This window comes from Argopecten irradians, unplaced genomic scaffold (assembly GCF_041381155.1).
Source record: "Argopecten irradians isolate NY unplaced genomic scaffold, Ai_NY scaffold_0057, whole genome shotgun sequence".
In the NCBI taxonomy this organism is placed as follows: domain Eukaryota; kingdom Metazoa; phylum Mollusca; class Bivalvia; order Pectinida; family Pectinidae; genus Argopecten; species Argopecten irradians.
In genome coordinates this window covers 6,847-27,601 of record NW_027187524.1, presented here as the reverse complement: position 1 = coordinate 27,601, position 20,755 = coordinate 6,847, and the positions used below count along the sequence as shown (strand labels likewise).

Sequence of the window (20,755 nt, the reverse complement as noted above, 5' to 3'; positions counted from 1 at the left end):
GCCCATATACTATTTATAGGCATTTAAGGGGTCTAGATAAACAAGAGGTTCAAAGGGCCTGTATCGCTCACCTGGTTTGTAATGCCAAGTAATGTTCTGAATACAGGTTCCATTGTTTCTTTTCTGAAGGAATTTTAATATTAACCTCTTAATCCCCTATTGGGCCCCACCCGTCCTGCCCCCGGGGGGCCAGGGCCAAAATTTATACAAGTTCTGTTTCCCTTCCCTCAAGGATGTTTATGGCCAAATTTGGTTACAATCCATGCAGAACTCTATCACTAGTAGCGATTTATAGGATTTACCTCTATTTCCCCTATTGGGCCCCACCCGTCCTGCCCCCGGGGGCCAGAGCCAAAATTTATACAACTTCTGTTCCCCTTCCCCCAAGGATGTTTGTGGCCAAATTTGGTTACAATCCATGTAGAACTCTATGACTAGTAGCGATTTAAAGGATTTACCTCTACTTCCCTTATTGGGCCGGCGCCCCGCCCCTCCTGCCCCCGGGGGTCAGAGCCAAAATTTATACATGCTCTGTTCCCCTTCCCTCAAAATTTTTATGGCCAAATTTGGTTACACTCCATGCAGAACTCTAGGACAAGTACCGATTTATAGGATTTACCTATAATTCCCGTATTTGGCCCCGCCCCTCCTGCCCCCTGGGACCAGAGCCAAAATTTATACAAACTCAGTTCTTATTCTCCCAAGGATATTTCTGGCCAAATTTGGTAACATTCCATGCAGAACTCTATGACTGGTAGCGATTTAAAGGATTTACCTCTATTTCCCCTATTGGGCCCCACCCCTCCAGTCCCGGGGTGCCAGAGCCAAAATTTATACAATTTCTGTTCCCCTTCCCCCAAGGATGTTTGTGGCCAAATTTGGTTACAATCCATGTAGAACTCTATGACTAGTAGCGATTTAAAAGGATTTACCTCTATTTCCCCTATTGGGCCCCACCCCTCCAGCCCCCGGGGGGCCAGAGCCAAAATTTATACAATTTCTGTTCCCCTTCCCCCAAGGATGTTTGTGGCCAAATTTGGTTACAATCCATGTAGAACTCTATGACTAGTAGCGATTTAAAGGATTTACCTCTACTTCCCTTATTGGGCCGGCGCCCCGCCCCTCCTGCCCCCGGGGGTCAGAGCCAAAATTTATACATGCTCTGTTCCCCTTCCCTCAAAATTTTTATGGCCAAATTTGGTTACACTCCATGCAGAACTCTAGGACAAGAACCGATTTATAGGATTTACCTATAATTCCCGTATTTGGCCCCGCCCCTCCTGCCCCCTGGGACCAGAGCCAAAATTTATACAAACTCAGTTCTTATTCTCCCAAGGATATTTCTGGCCAAATTTGGTAACATTCCATGCAGAACTCTATGACTGGTAGCGATTTAAAGGATTTACCTCTATTTCCCCTATTGGGCCCCACCCCTCCAGTCCCGGGGTGCCAGAGCCAAAATTTATACAATTTCTGTTCCCCTTCCCCCAAGGATGTTTGTGGCCAAATTTGGTTACAATCCATGTAGAACTCTATGACTAGTAGCGATTTAAAAGGATTTACCTCTATTTCCCCTATTGGGCCCCACCCCTCCAGCCCCCGGGGGGCCAGAGCCAAAATTTATACAATTTCTGTTCCCCTTCCCCCAAGGATGTTTGTGGCCAAATTTGGTTACAATCCATGTAGAACTCTATGACTAGTAGCGATTTAAAGGATTTACCTCTACTTCCCTTATTGGGCCCCACCCCTCCAGCCCCCGGGGGGCCAGAGCCAAAATTTATACAAACTCTGTTCCCCTTCCCCCAAGGATGTTTGTGGCCAAATTTGGTTACAATCCATGTAGAACTCTATGACTAGTAGCGATTTAAAAGGATTTACCTCTACATGTACTTCCATTATTGGGCCCCGCCCCTCCTGCCCCCGGGGGACCAGAGCCAAAATTTATACAAGTTCTGTTCCCCTTCCCCAAAGGATGTTTGTGGCCAAATTTGGTTACAATCCATGTAGAACTATATGACTAGTAGCGATTTAAAAGGATTTACCTCTACATGTACTTCCCTTATTGGGCCCCGCCCCTCCTGCCCCCGGGGGACCAGAGCCAAAATTTATACAAGTTCTGTTCCCCTTCCCCAAAGGATGTTTGTGGCCAAATTTGGTTACAATCCATGTAGAACTCTAGGACAAGTAGCGATTTAAAGGAAATGTTGACGGACATGACGGATTTCATGTATTTTAACTTAATTAAGGTGACTATAAATTTGTAACTTACGAAGCTTAGTCAAACAGGCCACAGATGGTGTATATTAGATATGTGCCATGATGAAAATTGATTTTGATGTTGAACATCTAAAAATATGTTGCATTGTAATTTGATATTTTGATAAGTTGATTATATTATTTCTAACTCATTACACGTTTCTAAATATATAAATGATTGTTCAGACAGAAATTAAGATTTGCTATTTATTATTTAAGAATCTTTGTATTAAATAAAAGGTTACACTTGTTATCATGACTCGGACTTGTCATGTTTGTACTTGTCAGTGACATTTATTTGGAACTCACCATTCACCATGAACATCATTCATGGAACTATGCGGAGATCTAGATAGGATTTAAATCAGATTGACTTAGAAACACATTACTGTACTTGACTCCATAAGCTGCCGGGCGTTAAAACATTGAAGCGGTTTGGTATGAGATAAATCTTGTCTTGATAAAAATTCATAGTGCACGTAAGCAACATACATGTTATTAATATACTTAATAAGACCTTGCATAGATAGACAGATATGTTATATCACAGATTAGTGACTTATCACATTTAACGTGGTATCAGAAAGAAAGAACATTGATTTCTATTGTCATTATTAAACACGTGTAATGAAAATGCACACAATTAGTTCTAGGTCGAATTAGCCGAGTGGATAAGGTTCTGGAGTCTTGACTAGAAGGTTGTGAGTTCTAATCTTGCTAAGGCAGGGTTTTTTCTTTTTCTTTTTTACATGCGTCTATGAAACAGTCACAGCACAGTCGGAATGGACACGCCCCACCCTTCCACATACCCTGCAAAATCTTTCATTTCACTTATAATTGGGAGAAAACTTCTTCTTTGTGGTCATGTCTGATTTGCATATTTGGCACACATACATGGGAGATAATTCCATAACATGAATGGGAGATAACTCTTCCTACTTCCCACAATAGACAATAAATCACTACTACCACAGTTTATTGCACAAATCATCCAACTTCATAACTTTGAAAAAATAAAAGGGTAATTTTCAGACCAAATTTGGGCTTACCTTTCACAAAATCATTGCACAAAGTAAGCCATTTATCATTTTGCGAAAAAAAAATCAAATAGACAAACCTTGTTTAACATTATATGTCTGCATTCAATTTGAAGTAAGTGAAATTGAGGCCTCAAAAATGGGATGGGGTTGTTTATAGGAATAGGGGAGCCCATCGGGTCGAATATGGTATGCAATGGTCTTCAATTGTTTAAAATAAGCATACATTACATATATATAATGTGCGTTGTGAGTCATGATAATACCAGTCTGGTATGTGATGTTTGATTTCTCCAAAAACACTACGCTTACCGCTAATAATAACAACATAACTCACAAATAAAATGCAAGGGCTCGACCACGCCGAGGCTGATTTAATTAACCAAAAACTAATCACCTTTCACAATACACAAATCCATACTATCCTAAATACACATGAATAATTGCCAAAAACTTGAATATAAAAAAAAATAAAAAAATTCCTGTAAACTAGCGTGTGAACCGGTCAACGTGGTCTCGCTGAATGAAAAAAGCACGTGCCTCGCACTAGTCATAGGTATGCCACATGATTTTTTTAAAGAATAATTATTGATTATAATGAAAGTGTACATTGAACTGAGCAGTGCATTTTTTAAATTTTTAAAATATCTTTTATACATCAAAAGTTATCAGTATTTGAAGTTCGGAAAATATGACAGTTTTTCGGACAATTTCGATTATATTAGGTGAAAAAGGAACAAAACCCACTTTTCAAACTCTCATAAAATCTTTATTTTCATGAGAAATTATCCAAAACATTAAATCAAACATTTAACAAACTTTGGTCAATAAATCTCTCAAACATAAACTTATTTATTCTAAAAATAGAAAAAATACATGAACGTAAAGTATGCTCTATGAGCAATTATTTACCGCGTCCAAGCTGAAAATATGGCAGTCCATCTAATTAATATGCATAATTGATGTTACTTCAACATTTCTCAACTGATCTGTATGAAATTTTGTGTGCTTGTAAAATTAATAACATTTTATGATATTAGGACAGTGAAATATGGATATATCATATTTTCATTACATAATTTGAATTTTATTGTTCAGAATTCTGTCAAAACCCAAAAAATCGACAAAATCTACCTAATTAATATGCGAAATTGATATAACTCCAAAATTTCTCAACAGATCAGTATAAAATTTTGTGTGCTCGTAAAGTTAATACCTTTTTTATGATATTAGTACACAGAAATATGAATTTATCATATTTTCAGTGCATTATTTGAATTTTATTGTTCAGAATTATGTCCAAACCCAAATAATCGATAAAATCTACCTAAATAATATGCGTAATTTATATAACTTCAAAATTTCTCAGATCTGTACAAAATTTTGTGTGCTTGTAAAGTTAATACCATTTTATGTAGTTCATGAGTTAAACTTGTACTGTAAACAATTTTCTTTCACTTATTTAAAATATTAAAAGAAATATTTTGCAACAAATTGTCTTTGCTTCAAATTTATTTCATCAACATCAGGAATGATCCAGAACCTTAAACCCGGAGAAGGGAGGATGTCAAAATTTGAAAATACAACAAACTTTTTTTCTACATATTGAACATCATCAATTTCTGGCCAAATTAATGTAACTGCACCTTTCTTTTTCCTAGCCAAAAACTTGACTTTGTAAACATCACTATCCTCAATACTTAACACTTCACCAGGGTACCAGTCATCTTCATAGGAAATGGCTACCCATGTACCTGTTTCAACAGTTTTTTCTTTGTCAAGATTTAATAGGCCAACAAGAGTCTCTTTCATATGAACAACAGTTCTATTCATTGGATAATCATATGCAGATACTTGTATATCTAAAAAATGCTTACAAAATAGCAGTTGATATCTGAGTCTTTCTTTTTTTTGTTTTGATTGTTTTACTAGTATTAATAAGACTATCTAAATCATTTAAATCATTTCTAGATCTTACAACCCCACCCATTCTCGAACACTGCGCTCAATTTTATTCTTTTCTTGTTGGATTTTTTGTTTAGCTTTCGTTTTTTTCTGTTTTGTTTCCTTGAGCATGTTTTTCCTGTCCTCTATCACCTGTTTTTCATACAACTGTCTTTTAATTTCAAAAGATTTTTTCCTTGCCTGAAGTAAAACTAATTTTCTTGATGCCACTGACTTTTTCTTAACCAAGCAGAAGTGTGATTCCTTTTAAACATTGTAGCAGAGCTATGGTGTCTCAAAGTAGCATTTGGCTTTCTTTTCATACTAGAGTCTAAATCACCAAATAAATTTTCTGAAGGAATATTTGTCAGTTTACTCTGGATTGTTCTCTGTCTTTCCTCTATGTTTGCGGCTTCTCCAAAAATACCAGAAGGAAGCTGATCTTTAAGCTGCCTTTCGACAACTTTAACCAAACTAGTGCATATACATTGTAAAATTTCTTTTATATCTGGAAATGTCTTACATTTTTTGGAAATTCTAGCATATTGGTCTGAATTTTGTGGATACTTTTCAAAAATTGGTTCAATATTATCTTTTAGCAATTCATCCGCTGATTCAGACCACAATTTCAGTTTTTGGTGTAAAGGGCCAATATATTTGTATAAATCTAAATAATGTTCATCACTATTGATTAAATTCCAAAAAGGTTCTGCAATAACAATAGATACAAGTGCCAGAGCAGCAACTTGAGACAATACCTCAGAAGAAGAAATATCTAACATTACAGATTGTAATTTTAGATTTGGTGTCTCCATATAGTTGCCTAAAAAATCTTCAATATCTGACGAATGATAAAGGATGGAGACAGCACCAGTGAAAATATTATTAAAACGATTACCTCGATAATTAATTATTTTACTATTTTTATTTTTCAGTGACATATATGCAAGCCATTGTTGGCGACATCCATTTTTTTCATCCCCCCTAGGCCCCAAGATTTCAGAAGCTGTTCAAGTCTAACAGCAGGGGGCTCTGAAGTACTATTAAACCTGGCAAATTTAGCATCTGAGTCTCTACCAATAGGATTGGATTTCATACTTTTAAAACAGGCAACAATTTCATTGTGGAATCCTAACAATAAAAGAAATTTAACTTAGTAATATCACATTCATTTTCAGATTGTAATTGTTCTGTTCGCCATTCATCTAATATTTGATTAGCTTTCTTCATTACACTGGATCTATCTGACATCATAGCGGCCAATGATGAAAGTACAGAACTAACTGAAGTATGGATTATATCCGCAGACTCTGAAATATAATCTTTAATTACATGTGCGACAGTTTCACTGTCCTTGCGCGCCACAGCCTTAAACCCAAATACTAATGTTGAATCTTGAGTGTGAATTCCCGCGTTCAAAACTTTTTTCCGTCTCTTCCTGTTCCATCTGAAAATATATCATAATTTTTTACAGAATTTAAAACTTCACTGACGTGTTGTTTAGCAACAACATGGCTTTCATCACAAATATTTTACACTGTTGTTCTAGATGGTACACGACACTCACGATGAAACATAGAGTTGCTCACAGATTTAATTACATTTGAAATTTTATTTGTTGGTATATCCAATCCATGCAACTCCATAACGCAGGAACGAACATCATCTGTATATCTATTATTTTCCATTGTTGGAACAGATTTATTATCATCTTTTGAAATATTGATTTCTTCATTTAAGTAGATTTTTGTTTAATGTTATCACTTCCTGTTTTTTTTTCTTCAAAATCAACACTTTTCTTCAAATTTTCTTCCTTTAGTTTAAGTTTTTTTATGTCATGTAAGACATTTTATTGGCCTGTTTATGAGTTTTTCTTATTATAAAGAATTCTCAAGTCTTCAAGATGTTTATCCAAGTTCTTTACTTTCTTCTTCAAATTTTTCACTTTACTTTTCCACTTTATTTCTTTTCCGTACATTTTCTCCTTTCTTTCTCCTTCATTTTCTATTTTTTTCTGCCGATTCTATTTTTTTTTGTGTAATTTTCTTTTTTGAGACTTGTCAGTTGCTGTTTTAATGGGGTATGATGAGTGAGATAGTAACATTTCTAAATGCATTGTTGTCATTGTAATAAATAAATGTCCTGATTGGTCAGTATTAAGATTGGCTTTTGTGGTGATGGTATTATTTTGAGATTATATTTATTTTATTTCAAAATCAAATGTAAATCTGTTTGCCTCTTTAATATTTTTGATTCAATTTGAAATAGTTTTATCTACATAAGAAAGATAGATAATCTTGATTTGTATCTTTTGAGACTGAGTTGCTGACAAAAATATATTTCTTTCCAATAATTTGTTTAATTTCTGATATTAATAAGGGGTACTCTTTTTGTTTCTCGCTAAAGCATCATATGTCTTGTTGTTACGCTTTTTTTCTTGTACCTGTTGGGGAAATGCGGGGAGAATATAAATGCACTTTTTTACAGTATTTCAAATATTAGTAGTTTACAAAATTCTAAACTATATTGTTTTATGCTTGATGTATATGATTCAAATTGTCTTTTACAGTCATCTAAGGGCAAATTTTTTATTTTTATAAAAAAAAATATTTTGGGCTACATTTTTCAACCTCATGAAATGCCATTTTCCAGGCATTTCATTTTTTTGAATAGTGTCTGCTATAAAGATAATTAACTATGTATATGTATATATAGCATATTTTTTGAAATGGTATAATAAAAATGTGGGCAAAAATCGATAAACATAACCAAATATTTCGACCAAACCCAACATCCTCTCAATTTTTATCATGCCAAATATTTGATTTGATTTTTTGTACTTGAAAATCAATTTTTAGTAAAAATAAAGTAATAAATATCATCGATCAATGGGTAATAATTAATAAAGAATGAAGTATCTTTTATTTAACATAAATTAATTAAAAATTAAAAAACTATGTTTCAAAAGGAGGAACACAAGGGCTCCCCTTGCCACATTGACAATCGTTTTGTTAGAAAACATCCAATTATTATTACATTTATGCCTTTTTGAGGAATATAAACTAGATGAAAAAAATACAATCATAAGTAGTTAGGTACCTAGACCTTTTAACACTGCAAAATTTGGAAAAAAGAAAAAAAATGGAGGGTTGGCGGATATCACCAGATCGAGTTATTAACTGAGGTGTTTATTGACGTAATCTTCATTATTGCAGTAGTCATGAAACTCAAAGAAGAAAACCATAGCGAGTATCGACACATTTCCGGATATTCTTGTTCGTGTAGCGGGGGACATATTTACTTGTATTTGATTGTGCCTGAAAGTGGCTCAGATGGCGTATGATAGCTGTAAGTGTGCTCGACTGTGTTCATTTGTCAGTGTGTCAGGTCCCTGTGTAATGTTCCGTGTCATCTGTCCTTGACTGTCACCTGTAATACACGTGTTCTGTTTGTAATTTCTCGTGCAATGTTGTCTTGTTAGGCATTCTTCGTTGTGATTAGTCTATACTCTGGTGTTGAGTGTATAAGTGTTAGTGTAAAGGCGAGAGTGGGGCAGAACGTTGGAAAAAAATCCTGAGACTGATATTAGTATACATGGTAAATACTATGGGGAATGTTTATTGTTAGGTTTTTTTAGGTTAGGTATGTGTTGTATGTGTATCCACAGTTAGCACTTTCAGTTGGTCTAATCGTTCTTGTAAATTGTCACGGGAAAGAGTTAGGAGTGAAAGAGCCAATTAATTCTATTGATGAATAATATGTCATTTAAACTTATGACAGCGACAGTAGCGAAAGTTTTGGATTTGGTAACGAAGGTATTCACTTACCTGTGACTACAGAATTGGCGCCCAACTGAATAACCCACGGTGGTGGTATGTTTGGAAGGGTCTCGTATGTCTTCGAGGGCGAAGGCTTCGAGAAAGGAGATTGGACGGGGTCGATCATCGGTGGCCTATGGGTTATGGGGTATGATGAGTGAGATGTAACATTATAAATGTTTTATCTACGAAATAAAGAAAGATAGTATTATTTTGAGATTAAATATATTTTATATTTCAAAATCAAATGTAACTCTGTTTTTGTATGATTTTGAGACTGAGTTAATCTTCTGACAAAAATGAATTTCTTTCCAATAATTGTTTGATTTCTGATATTAATAAGCTGCTGAGAGCAAAAAAAACTATTTGTTTCACACAAAGGGGCATATCACGCAAAAGCTATGTTGTTGTTACGCTTTTTGTACTGTTAGGGGAAATGCGAGAATATAAAAATGCACTAATTTAACAGTATATATATTAATTTACAAAATTCTATTCACTAACTGTTGTTTTATCATGATGTCTATGATCAAATGAATTTACACTCATCTAGGGCAAATCTTGATTTTTCTAAAAATTCTTCTGGCTACATTTCAGCCTATGAAATGCCATTTTCCAGGATTTCATTTTTTTGAAAAGGTATCTACTATAAGATTATAGCTATGAACATGTATATATAGCATATTTTTAAAAATGGTTTAAAAATGTGGGCAAAATCGATAACATATCAAATATTTCGACCAAACCCAACATGCTCCATTTTTATCCAACCAAAATTTTTGATTCTTTTTTTGTACTTGAAAATCAATTTTTAGTAAAAATAAGTATAATAAATATCATGATCAATGGGTATAAAATAAAGAATGAAGTATCTTAACATAAATTAATTTAAAACTATGTTCAAAAGGAAGACACAAGGGGTCCCCTTGCCCACATGCCCAACGTTTTGTTAGAAAACATCAATTTATGCCCTTTATGCCTTTTTGGGAATATAAACTAGATGAAAAAACACATAAAGTAGTTATGTACATAGACCTTTGAAACAGCGTAATTTGAAAAAAAATTGGAGGGTGGGCGGGTATCCAGATCGAATTATTAACTGAGGTGTTTATTGACGTAATCTTCATTATTGAAGTAGTCATGAAACTCAAAGAAGAACACCTTAGCGAGTATCGACACATTTCCGGATATTCTTGTTCGTGTAGCGGGGGACATGTTTACTTGTATTTGATTGTGACTGAAAGTGGCTCAGATGGCGTATGATAGCTGTAAGTGTGCTCGACTGTGTTCATTTGTCAGTGTGTCAAGTCCCTGTGTAATGTTCCGTGTCATCTGTCCTTGACTGTCACCTGTAGTACACGTGTTCTGTCTGTAATTTCTCGTTCAATGTTGTCTTGTTAGGTATTCTTCGTTGTGATTAGTCTATACTCTGGTGTTGAGTGTATAAGTGTTAGTGTAAAGGCGAGAGTTGGGCAGAACGTTGGATAAAATTCCTGAGACTGTCATTAGTATACAGGTAAATACTATGGGGAATGTTTATTGTTACATGTAGGTTTGTTAGGTAGGTGTTGTATCCACAGTTGGCACTATCAGTTGGTCTAACGTTCTTGTAAATTGTCACGGGAAAGAGTTAGGAGTGATAGAGCCAATTAATTCTAATGATGATAATATGTCATTTAAACTTATAACAGCGACAGTAGCGAAAGTTTTGGTTTTGGTAACGAAGGTATTCACTTACCTGTGACTACAGAATTGGCGCCCAACTGAATATGCCACGGTGGTGGTGTTTGGAAGGGTCTCGTATGTCTTCGAGGGCGAAGGCTTCGAGAAAGGAGGATTGGACTGGGTCGATCATCGGTGGCCTATGGGTTATGGGGTATGATGAGTGAGATAGTAACATTTCTAAATGCATTGTTGTCATTGTGGCGAAATAAATGCTCCCTGATTGGTCAGTATTAAGATTGGCTTTGTGGTGATGGTATTATTTTGAGATTAAATATATTTTATTTCAAAATCAAATGTAACTCTGTTAGCCTCTTTAATATTTTTTGATTAAATTTGAAATAGTTTTATCTACATAAGAAAGATAGATAATATTGATTTGTATCTTTTGAGACTGAGTTGCTGACAAAAATATATTTCTTTCCAATAATTGTTTGATTTCTGATATTAATAAGGGAACTATTTGTTTCACGCAAAAGCATATGTCTAGTTGTTACGCTTTTTTGTACTGTTAGGGGAAATGCGAGAATATAAATAGTTTAATTTAACAGTATATATATTAGTTTACAAAATTCTATCACTAACTGTTGTTTTATCATGATGTCTATGATCAAATGAATTTACACTCATCTAGGGCAAATATTGATTTTTCTAAAAATTCTTCTGGCTACATTTCAGCCTATGAAATGCCATTTTCCAGGATTTCATTTTTTTGAAAAGGTATCTACTATAAGATTATAGCTATGAACATGTATATATAGCATATTTTAAAAATGGTTTAAAAATGTGGGCAAAATCGATAACATATCAAATATTTCGACCAAACCCAACATGCTCAATTTTTATCCTACCAAAAATTTGATTATTTTTTTGTACTTGAAAATCAATTTTTAGTAAAAAATAAGTAATAAATATCATGATCAATGGGTATGAATAATAAAGAATGAAGTATCTTTTATTTAACATAAATTAATTAAAAATTAAAACCATGTTCAAAAGGAGGACACAAGGGGTCCCCTTGCCACATGCCCAACGTTTTGTTAGAAAACATCAATTTATGCCCTTAATGCCTTTTTGAGAATATAAACTAGATGAAAAAACACAAAGTAGTTATGTACCTAGACCTTTAACACTGCAAAATTTGAAAAAAATGGAGGGTGGGCGGATATCCAGATCGAGTTATTAACTGAGGTGTTTATTGACGTAATCTTCATTATTGAAGTAGTCATGAAACCCAAAGAAGAAAACCATAGCGTGTATCGACACATTTCCGGATATTCTTGTTCGTGTAGCGGGGGACATATTAACTTGTATTTGATTGTGCCTGAAAGTGGCTCAGATGGCGTATGATAGCTGTAAGTGTGCTCGACTGTGTTCATTTGTCAGTGTGTCAGGTCCCTGTGTAATGTTCCGTGTCATCTGTCCTTGACTGTCACCTGTAATACACGTGTTCTGTTTGTAATTTCTCGTGCAATGTTGTCTTGTTAGGCATTCTTCGTTGTGATTAGTCTATACTCTGGTGTTGAGTGTATAAGTGTTAGTGTAAAGGCGACAGTGGGGCCGAACGTTGGAATAAAATTCCTGAGACTGATTAGATATTAGTATTACAGGTAAATACTATAAGAAATGTTTATTGTTAGGTTTTTTAGGTAAAAATCGAATGTAACATCTATTTGGATAATGTTTATTGTAAAGTGTTGTATCACACAGTTAGCACTATCAGTTGGTCTAACGTTCTTGTAAATTGTCTCACGGGAACGAGTTAGGAGTGAAAGAGCCAATTAATTCTAATGGTGATAATATGTCATTTAAACTTATGACAGCGACAGTAGCGAAAGTTCTGGTTTCGGTAACGAAGGTATTCACTTACCTGTGACTACAGAATTGGCGCCCAACCGAATAAGCCACGGTGGTGGTGTTTGGAAGGGTCTCGTAATTATAAGTCTTCGAGGGCGAAGGCTTCGAGAAAGGAGAATTGGACTGGGTCGATCATCGGTTGCCTATGGGTTATGGGGTATGATGAGTGAGATAGTAACATTTCTAAATGCATTGTTGTCATTGTAACGAAATAAAGGCTCCCTGTTTAGTCAATATTATGATTGGCTTTGTGGTGATGGTATTATTTTGAGATTAAATATATTTTATTTCAAAATCAAATGTAACTCTGTTTGCCTCTGTAATACTTGATTCAATTTGAAATAGTTTTATCTACATAAGAAAGATAGATAATCTTCATTTGTATCTTTTGAGACCGAGTTGCTGACAAAAATATATTTCTTTCCAATAATTGTTTGATTTCTGATATCAATAAGGGAACTATTTGTTTCACGCAAAAGCATATGTCTAGTTGTTACGCTTGTTTGTACTGGTAGGGGAAATGCGAGAATATAAATGCACTAATTTCACAGTATTATATATCAGTTTACAAAATTCTATCACTAACTGTTGTTTTATCATGGTGTCTTTGATCAATTGAATTTACATTCATCTAGGGTAATTTTTGATTTTTTTTTTAAATTCTTCTGGCTACATTTCAGCCTATGAAATGCCATTTTCCAGTATTTTTTTTTTTTAAATATCTGCTATAAGATTAAACCAATGTATATGTATATATAGCATATTTTTAAAATGGTCTACAAATGTGGGCAAAATCGATAACATACCGAATATTTCGATCAAACCCAACATCTTCAATTTTTATCCTGCCAAAAATTTGATTTTGTTTTTACTTGAAAATCAATGTTTTTTGAGTAAAAAATTGAAAAAAGTAATAACAATATCATGATCAATGGGTATAATGAAATAAAGTATCTTTTATAAACATAAGATAATTAAAAATTAAAAATATGTTCAAAAGGAGGACACACACAAGGGGTCCCCTTGCCACATGCCCAACGTTTTGTTTTCAATTGATGCCTTTTATGCCTTTTTGAAAATATAAAAAAGATGAAAAAAACACATATAAAGTAGTTATGTACCTAGACCTTTAAAACTGTTAAAATTTGAAAAAAAAATTTGGAGTATGGGCAGATTTCGCAACTCAATCTTTTAATGTGTTTGTCTTTCTTTGTTCTCAGATCCTTATTTTACAGATGAACAGCGTTATATTATAATATATGTTAATGTGACATTAATAACTGAGAGTGTTTATTGCGTAATCTTCATATATTGACGAGTCATTGAAACTCGAAGAAGAAGACCTAACGAAGTAACGACACAATTCGATATTCTTGTTACGTCGTATCGCGGGGACATGTATATTGTTTTGATTCGTGACTGAATAGTAGCTCAGTGGCGTCTATGATAGCCTGTAAGTGTTAAACGACTGTGTTTATTGTCAGTGCTGTACAAGTACCCTTTGCAATGATCCGTATCATCTGTCCTGTGACCGTCAACCATGTAATACACCGCTGTTCTTTCTGTTAATTTCTCTGTGCAATGTTGTCTTGTTAGGTATTCTTCCGTTGTGATTAGTCTTACTCTGGTGACGTTGAGTGTAATAGACGTGTTTAGTTGTAAAGGCAGTGCTACGTGGGGCAGAACGTTGGATGAAATTCACTCGAAACTGTCATTGGTATACAGGTAAATACTCTGGGGAATGTTTATTGTATGGTTTGTTAGGTAGATGTTGTATCCATCAGTATAGCACTATCAGTTGGGTCTTTCTAACGTTCTTGTAAATTGGTCACGGGAAAGAGTTAGGATGGAGTGAAGAGCCAATTAATTCTATTGATGATAATATTTCATTTAAACTTATGACAGCGACAGTAGCGAAAGTTTTTTGGTTTTGGTAACGATTGGTATTTCACTTACCTTTGACTACAGAATTGGACGCCCAACTGAATAAAGCCGGTACAGCACTCGGCTAGTGTTCGGAGGGTCCCAGGGTTCAAATTCCGGTCTGGCGCTACATTTTCTCCTCATCCTGGTTTAATACCTACCTATTAGCTTCACTGAAACCATTTCCGGTTTGCTTGTTTGTGTTTTTTATATTTTTGTCACATTACCAAATGCTGAAAGCGTCATGATTTTAGCCACTGATTCGCGTACAGGGAATTGCGGTCAAATATAAATATTTATAAGTAATATTTGGTAGCTTGAATTTTAGTTTTCGATTTCTGTAGTACAACAGTCTGTGACGCTTTTTTCACTGCTAGTCATTTGGGCTAGTAAATACCAAAAATTTTACTAGTTCAAGTATTTAATCACTAGTCGCGTTATTAAATATACAGTCATCCTTCAGTACTTCGAATTCATTTCCAGTCATGATCAGTTTACAATTTGTTACCCAAATTACAGTCTACTGTCTGGAGGCTTTCGTGAAACACAAATTCTCCACAAAAAATGATGCATCCAAACGGAAATAATCGCATTGATCGAATTCTCTTGAAAACGAATGTCTTAATCTGAAAGTGTTGATCGAGATGGAGAAAGTTAGCAGATCAGTTGACAGAGTATGGGAAAACCAGTACTGAATGCTGATATGATGAATCTTTTCAGATAATATGCAGGTTAATGTTAAAAGAATGCAATATATCAAGATAAAATTGAGCAGTGAATTTTTTACTGTAGTTGTAATAAACAATATATTATCAATAGCACATGACATTTTTACGAATATGTATGTATTATATACAATGGGTGGTCAACTAGAAGTCAATATCAAACTGGATTTTACTTAAGGATCCAGATAATCAGAAATAATATATATAGCATGTACATATATTAATTATTAAACAAGAACATAAAAAGCGGGGAGGGGGGCAGGAGGGGTAATTGGCCCCCTCCATTCCCTGGACCTGGGAGATGGAAGAAATTCAACAATGTATTGTTGTATTTTGCCATTTCTTTGTCCGTTGAAATGTTCTAAACATGCACATTTGACGAAAAAGCGGCCCTCCTGCATATTTTTCGTACTTCCTTTTAGAATATTTCCGGTCTATAAAAGTGGTAGTTTCTGCTCCTGCTTAGCGTTCAGCATACAGGGAGTGGGACGACTGGTTCGCCCGTTGTCAGTATAATGTGACCGGGTGGAGTGTGTTGCTTGGTGTCTTTGGCGGCATGCTTCAGTGATATAGCACTATAAAAAGGGCAACAGTTCCACTATACAAGAAGACACAACACGAACATACCGCAGTCTCCCAGTACACTCACCTCGCACAACATACACGCAGCACACCGCATACATGGGAGGCCGTCCTTACATGACCATAGCTGTTAATAGGACGTTAATAAATCAAACAAACAAACAAACAAACCTATAACGCTCAAGTACGCAATGTTTAAACCTTTGATGATAAAATTCAACACGCATAACCTAGACTAAAAATGTCTATCAAGGGATTCTACTATTTCATAAATGTATCTTTAAAGATTATGTTGATTATATGTCTTTGCAAGACAATTGATTCATTATTATTAGGTCATGTAACCCAAAGGGTCAGGATGACTATTTTCATCAAACTTCGTCCATCTCCGTGCGTTATCTGCGTTCCATTGTGCGTAAAATTTTCATTCAATGACTTCTTCTCATAAACGGAAAGGTCAAGGGTAATCATTTGGTCCCTGCGACATGCTGGGATTGTAGGCTACCATTTTTGTTCAAATGAATGACGTTGATCTTCAATCACGGTCACAGGGGGTCAAAATAGGCTAGAAGCGATCGCTTTTAACAGCTGCTTCTTATGAATAACTAAAAGGCCTACAGACCTGATATTGGGCCTGTGACATCCTGGGACGAAGGGCTACCAAGTTTTTAGCCCACCATCATCAGATGGTGAGCTATTTAAATCGCATTTCGTCCGTAGTCCGCGGTCCTTCCTTCTCCTTCCGTCCGTCCATCCGTTAACAATTCTTGTTATCACTATTTCTCAGAAGTGCCCAAGGGATGTTTCTCAAATTTTCATATGTAGGTTCCCCTAGCGCCCTAGTTATGCATATTGCATTTTGGGACCATGCAATCATTCAAACAAGATGACCACCAGGCAGCTATCTTGGGATTTTGATAGTTAAATTTTGTTATCGCTATTTCTCAGAAAAGTACTGAAACTGGATCATTCTCAAATTGCATATCGTCAAGGTTCCCCTTGAGTATTTGTAGAGCATATTACATTTTGGAACCAATCGGCAGCCATCTTGGATTTTGGTTGTTAAAGTTTAAATAATGGAGAAAAGATTCATCTGACAATTGTCAGACATATATGGGCGCCAAGCTGGGATCTCTTGTTCAAATAAATGACCTTGATCTCTATGTAAGGTCACATGGGTCAAATAGGCTAGGTTTAATCTTTTAATGACTTTTTGTGAATAACTAAGAGGGCATAGAGAGACCTAAAGGGCTACCATTAGGATTCCAAATGAATGATCTTGACTTTCATTCAAGGTCACTGGGATCAAATAGGCTAAAATAAGTAAGAGGCATAGAAAATGGATATTGGACTTGTAGTATGGTGAGGATCAAGGGACCTTCATTCATGGTATATAATTTATCAAATATATCAAAACTCGAACTTCTTCTAAAGTTCTTTTGTATCGCTTTAATTGTTTGCCACTAATATATTCATTGAGGTGTTGTATTGTGCCAATAGTACAAGTGTCCATTAAGGCCCATGGGCCTCTTGTTATTTATCATTTTCAGATCACAGTGAGTAACAATTTTAATAAGTTCCTAAGAAGGAAGGAAGTATATGAGCAACATATTCCAGCTCATCTATGTACTTAGCATGGTACAGTACAAGGGCAGATAATACATTGATTAATTCATTCAATAAATTTATGGAAATTTCGATTTATATAACTATACATACTATTCTGAAGTTTATTGTGTTTAACAGTTGTTGATTTGAATCAGACTTGTACCCATTCTTAAAGAGTGGTTTCCAATGTATGGAAATATAAATAATGGAACTCTTTTTTTATTGACAGCCATTAATTCATCAAGGAAACAAAGAAATTTGTTCTGTTAATTTGGGTGTGATAAATATAAGCTCTACATCACACATGCAATTTTGTATATTAAAGGATTAGAGCCTCTATCTGGAACTAGTACATCAGAGCAGAACCGTGCAGTATGGGACAGTTCGTTTAAAGATGCCACTGGTCAAAAACACAAACATGCACAAGGTCAGAGCCTGAGTACCCCGAGTTAGAAAGGTTCGCCACCGTACTGGGACATCAAATGTCGTGTGGAGGAGGACAGCACCGAAGATCCAGCATTTCTAAAGGCCATCCTCAAACGTCTGGTGAAGGATATCCTAAGGTCCTGGACCTAGGTATTGTTGTTAATTGTTCATGAGGATGTCATATAGTAATCAGGTTGTTTGTCTTGCTCTCTTTTGTCCTCTGTCCATTTTGTTTTTTTCCTTTTGTACAATTTGGCATAAAAAATGAATGCTTTGAACCTTACTGATGCATAATTACGAGGACTTGCTTGCAGTAGTTTGATACACTAGCATGTCGGTTATAATTAGGGCGGTGCTCTTCCTGACTTGTCATTAATCTAGTTCAATGCATACAAGGAAAAAAATTATTATCAAGAATATATATATCTATCAAGCATAAGGGATATTAATTCTGTTACATCTATCTAAATAGGGTTCAAATATTATTATTCCTAACAATTAATGATTTCATTACGATCTAAACCTTCTCATTTAAAGTTTTATTGCAGATAATTAGATGGAGGTCCAAGAAAAGTTATATTCACTTCTGAATTTTCCCCTTTGATTGTACACTGAAGTATTTTTATGAGAACAAATATTTTTTTGGCAAATTTAGATGACTCTTTTATGATTGCTATGATTTCGAGTGATGCTATAACAGGTGCTTTATTAAAAGGTTCTACTGTATCAACATTGTAGTTTGCGCAAGGTGGATTTTTTTTCGATAATTAGGCGAAAATCACAAAAATATTACCCTGCATAAATTAGCTTGTACAGGTATGAACTCTAAAAGTGTATCTGTCGCGAAAATAGCAACTAGTGAATGTTTTATGCATGCAATATATGAAATGATTTACTCATAAAAATGTCAAAGTTTACACTTAAATAAAGTATGGTAAGAATTTTACAGATGGATGAAACACATTTTCATATGTTATTTTCTTTGTAATTTTCCAGTGGAACAAAGACAGTTTCTCATTCTATAAGTAATGAACAGCCTGGTACATCTAGTCAAGGAGAAATCTCCAGGAAAGAGAGACTTCTACAAAAAGCACCATTGATCTCGTATGGCATCCGGACTTGGAACATTGGGAGAATCCAGAGAGTATAGTTATACCGATGGTGGAAAAGTAAGACTTAAACATAAATATTAAGTATTAACATATTACCGGTACAGAGTTGTTTGCCCTTGTAGCTTGGTATTGATTGTTGTGGCGTGTGTTTCTAAACATCCAATTGTTTAGAGAAAACAAAGCAATTTTCACTCACAAATACAATAATTTCACAATAAATACCTACCCCCAAAGGGCAGACACACTCTGTAATATGCAAAAGCTGAACTATGAAATCTTTCAAAAAGGTAACACCAATGTTTACTTAGCATGAAAACAATATGTTTTTACCCCATGAAATTAAAATAATGCTCTACCCCATATATGAAACATATAAAGTTTTGTTCATGTTAAGAACAGAATTCCTTCCTTGTTTTAGGTATGAATCCCTGCTCAGATTCTGGACACCATCCGAAGACGTTTCTGTTGTCCCAGAAAAGGTTTGTGACAGAAAAGGGAACTTTAGATTTACTTTAAACGGACAATTCAATCAGGCTAATTCTGTCACATACCGGTAACCACAAAGCGAAATATGACATAAATGTATTGGTCTATATTCCTTATGAAACATGTAACAAGAAATATTGACAAATTCCTTGACATTGTTAAGCGTTTTGATTGATAACGTTGAATATGATAACGTTACAATTCCAAATTGTTGATCAATACAATTAAGCAAGTATATCATGTATGCTGTACCCATACCCGAGCCAAAGTTATGTATGTTAAACAGGTGCAATACATAACCACTATGAGGAGATGGTGACATTGTATTTAGACAAAATCAAGTTGTTTTGTAACATTAAAACCAAGATGGTGCCTTGACATTATAACCTTTTGCAGATCACTTTGCAGATCACTGTTGATCATCATTGATCAAGGTTAAAGGGTCAAAGTTCAATAAATAGTGACTTCTGAAAACTTTATAAGATATATAAATATGAATAAAAAATGTATCATACATTATGAAGGAGAATAAACATTCATTTGTTAAATATTCCTACATATTGTATTAAATATAAAGTATCTCTAGAACATGTAGTACCACTCATTGACAATTCATTATATGTACAATCAAGGTAAAATTTTACCAAGAATAAAATAAGGTAGGTAATACAAAAATAATTGAATGACAACTTAAAAATTGTGAACTTTTAAATAGATAATCAAACTGAAATTAAATTTGTTAAATCATTTGTTTTTGTTGGAAGGAAAGGCTGCTATAAGAAAACGTTACCTTTACAGGAAATACAGGTTCAAGGTAAAATATTCATGTGTTTTATCTTTTTGGAACTCTCTCTAATTAAAATCAATGTTTTATTTTATAAACCCAGAAAGGGAATGTGTGGATTGATTTCTATCTTGATGCGTTTTGGCCAGGGAAATTTGTTGAGACTGTTGCTGACAATATGTAATAAATGGCTAAAACATTTTGTTATATCAGTTTTAAATACAAAAAAAACTTTCACGAAATTACCAAAATTGCAAAAATTGCGAAAGTAAATCGCATGCGAAAAAACGACGGTTTAGTGTTCGAGTCCACTGATTGATGATACATTTTCTTAACTAGAAATGTCACAAGTCTTTTCTAGGTAATTATCATAATATTATATCATATATTATTGTTTTTAGTTGAATATTTACTATATAAATATACAACCTTCTTTGGAAGAGAAATCTTACCAGAAATTACTAAGTGTACCCTG

At 34.6% G+C, this 20,755-nt stretch overlaps 1 pseudogene; it reads right to left on the bottom strand.

Annotated features, from left to right (window-relative positions):
- Nucleotides 1–6,652: 6,652 nt before the first annotated feature.
- LOC138311588 (uncharacterized) lies at nucleotides 6,653–7,306 on the bottom strand (annotated as a pseudogene).
- Between the last annotated feature and the right edge of the window lie 13,449 nt (nucleotides 7,307–20,755).